This window comes from Parasteatoda tepidariorum, chromosome 11 (genome assembly GCF_982258835.1).
Source record: "Parasteatoda tepidariorum strain Cologne lab strain chromosome 11, Ptep-v5.0, whole genome shotgun sequence".
NCBI lineage: Eukaryota > Metazoa > Arthropoda > Arachnida > Araneae > Theridiidae > Parasteatoda > Parasteatoda tepidariorum.
The window spans coordinates 82783128-82789272 of NC_141765.1; positions in this window are offsets into that span (position 1 = coordinate 82783128).

Genomic DNA, 6145 nt, shown 5'->3' on the forward strand with positions numbered 1-6145 from the left:
CATTGTTGATTGGTTAGTACTAACTATTAATTAAGTCAACGGAATCAGACACAAAGAAGTATTTTCTTCGAATAAATATACCCTTACTTAGACGAATTTTATTTCATTTTATAACCACCGTTGAATAGTCGACCCAATTCTGATTTTACGACTATCAATGTCCACTCCGCAGTCTTGTAATTTTGAACCCAACCGAAAAGATATGGGAACTCCTGGATCAAGCATTGGGACAAACTAGGTTTTGTGGTGGACTGTTTAATTGAACTGACCCGCATTGAGTTACATGGTGAGGAAAACCATGAAAATCTCCCACTTTTATTCCAACGGCATGACTAGAGGATTTTAACCCTTGATCCGTCTGCTACTGAGGAAATTTTATGTTAGCATCGTGGTGAGTGCGAGCCAGGAGCAGAATTTGTATTAACCAGCCATCCACGGGGTTTGAACCTGTTTCACCTCATCAAGAGGCGAATGCTCTATCTCCTGAGCTACAGCAGCATTCCTCGGCTGATTTAGGTTTTTTGATTATCAATATATGGGGATAGATGTTATCTCGAAAATATGGTCATATTTAGGCAGGAAGTGTTTGCCTTATCTCAGGGACTTTTTAACGAACCAAAAATATTCACTATATTGAATTTGAAAATTAAGTTTTTTTTTTAAATGTATAATGAAAATATAAAAATATTTTTGTGATATCATAATTCAGGATTAAAATAATGTAAATAAACTTTTCTTTGAAAGATAATTCAAATTATTATATGATTAGACAGAAGAATTGTTTAGTATAAAATATTCTTGTGAAGAATCTGCTACTTTAAATTCATTATGCATGACTGAAAAAATTTTGCAAATGTTTATTTTAAGGATTAGCCGACCGGCCAGTGTAGAGGGCAGGGAACTGTGCTTGCATCAGAAAGGTTCTGGGTTCAAATCCCGGGCAAGGCATGATGTTCTTTCCTTCTCTGTACTATCTGTCCTTACTGTGGGAGCAATATTGGCCCACTAATATGGTGCCCCTGAAAGAGAGGTCAACAAAATCACCCTGTAAATGCCTGAATTGACAGATGTTAACACAGGCGGGCATTGAAAAAGAAGATTTTAAGGATTATAATAAATACTTATTAAAATACTGAGTAGAGTAATTAGCTTTTATTATAAGATTTTCAGTACAATTAAATTTTTCTTTAATGAAACTGCTGCTTAGAGTGTTCGGCTCTTTTAATGTGATGATAATAAAGTGAATTCAAAATCTAAGCTATCGCTTACTAAGAACAGTTTTTTCTTTAGTTTTTAATGGGGAAAACATAATTCTTAAATGGCATACAAAGTGTATAAATATAAAAGCATACTATGAAAAATTTATAATATTTAAAAAAAAAACATTTTAGAGGATATTTTCTCATAATAATTGTTTTTTTTCCCTTTTTTTTCTAATGGCCGGTTCTGAACTTTTACGTTCTTCACATGGGGAGATACCGGAAGTGTTCCTCATTTAACGTTACTCAGTGGGCACCTGTGAACCTAAGTCCCGGAGGTGAGCAACATTACCCACGCGACACTGCCACAGATACCCGTTCATAGTGTGGGTCACATTCGCCAATCACGCACAACAGAGGACTACACATAGAGAGAAACATCCATGTCCAGAGCGGGATTCGAGCCCGCAGCCATCAGCTTCGCAGTCAGGCACGCTAACTGCTCGGCCACCTGGCCGGCTCTCATATTAATTGTAACGATATCAATTTTACTGCGAACTTCAGATACAACATTAGCGCTGAGTACTGTATACAATTGAAAAAATATAGACACATTCTGTTAAAAATAATAATTTTTATTAAGAGTTTTTTTTTGTTTTTGTTTGAATACTGGAGTTTAAAATTAAGACAATTTTCATAGTTCACCACAAACTCCAGAACCAATGGACAGATTTAAATGAAGTTTGATGTAAAGGTGAAGATCGGTTGCTATAATACAAAACGATAGAGCTAATAATAAAATAGTCATAGTCAATTGATTGGCGATTATCAATGTGATTTTAGAGCTGGCTGATCGACTGCTGATAAAAAAATTTTGTATCAGAAATATTTTAGAAAAATTTTATAAGCATCCATTATTAATAGATTTCAAACAGGCGTATGACAACATAAATCAAGAACAACTTTTTAAATTGTTAGCGGAACTCCCTAGTAAATTAATTTGACAGACCAAGAAGACACTTACAAACACCAATGAAAAAGTCAAGAAACAAGGAGAAGTATCAGAAGAATTTAAAGTTAAATGTGGATTATGAAAAGATAATGTCCTTTTGAACATTACTTTTTGATTTTTACCTCGAAAAAGTTATCAAAGAAATCTATAATAACAGAGGGAGAACTATTATGATCAGGGATCGATCAAGACAAATTCTGGCCCAAGGCCCACCAAATTTTTCGGGCCCCTTACAAGATATTTTAAAATTAAATTACTGAAGAGTAGTTCTAACAATGAAAAAGAATCTATTAAACTGCATGATTCAAGAGAAACGCTCTCAGAAATTTTGAAAGCAGAGAATTGAAGATTATTTTTCTGAGATAAAGTTTACGTATCTATAAATTAAAGCAAAATATATAACAACAAAACAATGTTATATCAAAATAAAAATGGTTTGGCGGCCACAAACAATTGAAATCAGTGATTTTTGATGAAAGTCACTGATTTTTATTTAATACTGTTTGTTGTAACATTGTTTTTTATTTAATACTTAAACCAATACAAAGCTAGCCCACCTTTCATTAGACTTTTTACTATTTTTTGAGGCTCCTCAGAAATTGTGGGCCCTAGGCCCATGCCTATTAGGCCTAGGTAATAATCAGGCCCTGATTATGATTCGTTCTTTATATATCTTTTCTTATCTATATATATATATATGTTCTTTTTATATTGCTTTTGCAGACGATATAATCTTAAGAACCAGAACTGAAGAAACACTAATTGAAACGCATAATAAACTTGAAAAGGCAGTGAGAGAAATATGACTGGAAATTAACAAAAGACCAAATATAGTTCGTTCACCAGGAGTTGGCACTTGGCTCCACCTCCTTAGGCGCAGAGTTCATTTTAGCGAGAGAATAAGAAGAGAAACATTTCCGCACTTCAGAATGAGGCAACCCTTAAGGCGCGCCAAACGCAAACAGTGAATTCTTTTTCAGTCACTTCGTTTTATCATCTGCTATTATACCATTCGTTCTGCAGCTAATTAAATACATTTTAAATTTAAAAACTGCTGTTTTCCCAGCAAAATGTCTCCAAAATGTCCATTGACTTAAAAGAGAGAAGTATCATCAAATTTATGAAATATTTAATGTTAAAAAAGCACATATAAAGATTGCGAAATAAATATTTGTGTCATACGATCGCCAAATCGCAACATTGTTCAGGATTGTTCATATCCTTCTCCCAAAATAAGCGAAATAGTATCATCGGATACCACGTGATGAAGGCGGAGCCAAGTGCCAACTCCTGGTGAATGAACTATACATAGATATGGATGGTGGGGAGGAACTTCATCGGCACTAATGATCCATGATGGACTAGAGTTTTAATGAGTCTGTGAATTTAAATACCTGAGATCCTCTGAGTGTCCCAGGTTTACTCAATAAGATTGAATCTTGGAGATTCTGCTGGTTACGACGAAAATTTTCACTTTCCAGAAAATCGATGACAAGATGAGCTCTAAGTTGCCATAAGCTCCATGAACGCTCGATTTGATATTAGCTTGAAATAAAGAAGAATTTCAAGTTAATATTTACTTGGAAGAACAGAGTTCACTTCTGTCCTGAATTTACTTGGTAGTTCAAAACCAAATTCGGAGAGCTATTAAATCACAGATTTTACTGAGTGGAATAAGTAAACATTATGCATAAATCACGATGTAAGTCCTGTATATCAATTGAAAAATATTAGAAGGTAACTAAACCTATTTGTTTGGTTCGATTATGTAACCCTTCCTGTTTCATACTAAGGCCATCCGCAGCAATTTTGTTTGGTTCGATTTGGTAACTCCTATTTCGCACCAAGGTCATCCGCAGAAATTTTGTTTGGTTTGATTCTGTTACCCCTACCGTTTCATACCAAGGTCGTCCGCAGAAATTTTCTTCAAATGCGCAGCTCAGAAAATGTTTTTATAAGCATTTTACATGATTATATTTTTTGCGATTTTAAATAATATTTTTGCCTTTGCGCATTATAATTTTTCACTAACAGTTTCAATAATTTATTTAATATTATTAAGCCAAACGTCTTTGTCTTAATAATCTTACTTTGTATAAACTATTTAAAATTAAACACGTTGAGCACAAAAGTTCCAGCGATTCATTAAAAAAAAATAATTATTAAATAGTTTTTAAAGTGAAATACACAGAACAAACACAAGAGCTCATTATAGCAAATTTAATCGAAATTTTGCACTAGTTTCTGATTTTGCCATGGAATGAATAAACATGGCACATCATTATCAATCTTTAACACAAAAAAATTCGTATTAGTTGCTATAAAAAAAACTATGAACGTTTAAAAACAAACTATCATTTTTATGTTTTAAAGTTCTAAATACACTCAATAACAGTACATCATTTGTTCCATATCTCTTAACTCTAATAGTTGTTGCTGTTGAACATGCCTGCTCATATGTTAATGGCTATTTTGTTTGCATTATTTCAACCTATTTATCTTTATATCAAATTTCATTTAAATTGATCCACAAGTTCTGGAGTTATCACCCAAATATCAAAATTCTCTTCATTTTGATATCAGTGTATAAGAATGACATAAAAATAGCTTTTACTGAAAATAATAATGAGATTATTGTGTTGCCATTATCGGCATTACATATTTCTTAGCTTTTAAATTTCCTTTATATCATAAATTTAATCATTTTTAATCTTTCCTAATCCTTCTTTAAATAAATAAATCAGTCAGTTTATTTATTTATTTATTTGATTTCATAAAGAGTCAATGCAAATATTTATTTTTTCAATTATCTCAATCTCTTATTATTTTCTCTCGAAGTATTTTTTCAAAAAATCAAAATTAGAGTTTTTTAAAAAATAAATAAGAATATTGATTAGTGCATGAATGAAAAGACAATTCGGTCAAGGCACAGTGAGATTTTAGTCTTTTTAATACTTTTTTGAAAAAAAATATTTTTATATTGTAATATTATATATATTAATTTTATTTTAATTATGAATATTTTTTTTAAAAAATAACTTGTCTAAATTTAATTTCCTTACCTTAAAAATAATTAATCCCAAAAATTTCATTTTTTATTTTATTTTATTATATATATATAATTATTTAACTTATGTAACTAATGAACATACTGCCCGGTTTTTTTTTTTTTTTTTTTTTTTTTTTTTGCAGGTCTGTGAATAGATCAAGGCCTGCCTCTAATAAAAAACTTAAAACTGGAAAATAGTAAACATTATCTTGACCAAAAAGAAATTATGATACTCTTGAGTAAAGGCATAAGGCTGAGTAGACTTTCAACTTGACTTCAACTTTTATGACCTAAGCAATTTCCACATTTAGTTATTTATTCAGCGTTTGATTACATATAGTTAGGAATGTGACGTAGTCTTCTCTAAATATGGCTTGACAATTATATTTTATTGCGTTTCTGTTTTTATTAGCGCTATGCAATTATTAGCGTTATGCAATTAATAAACGTATTTTAATTCTAATATGTCGGTAAGAATTATTAACTTATAACTCCTATCAAAAAATAATTTTGTGGTGCTTAGATTCCAGTTTGAAATATTTCTCCCTGATATTTATTACTTTATTAAAGTTTTTAAAATTGGTTGGCACCTATTGTTATACCTAAATCATATTCAAAATGTAATATATGATATTTTTTCAATTTTTATAACTGTTAATTAAATTTGTTTGATTTTGATACGTTTAGAAATTTTAAACAAGTGTTTTGATAATTTTTAAATTCTAATACATAATTTTTAAGAAATATTTGTAGAAATCATTCTAACTGTCAGTCGCAACTCAACAAGAAGAGACACAATTGGATTCAACACATACATTATTTAAATATGTAATGAATGTTTATAATAATTCAAAGAAAAAGATAATTATTTTCCCTAGTTAGGAT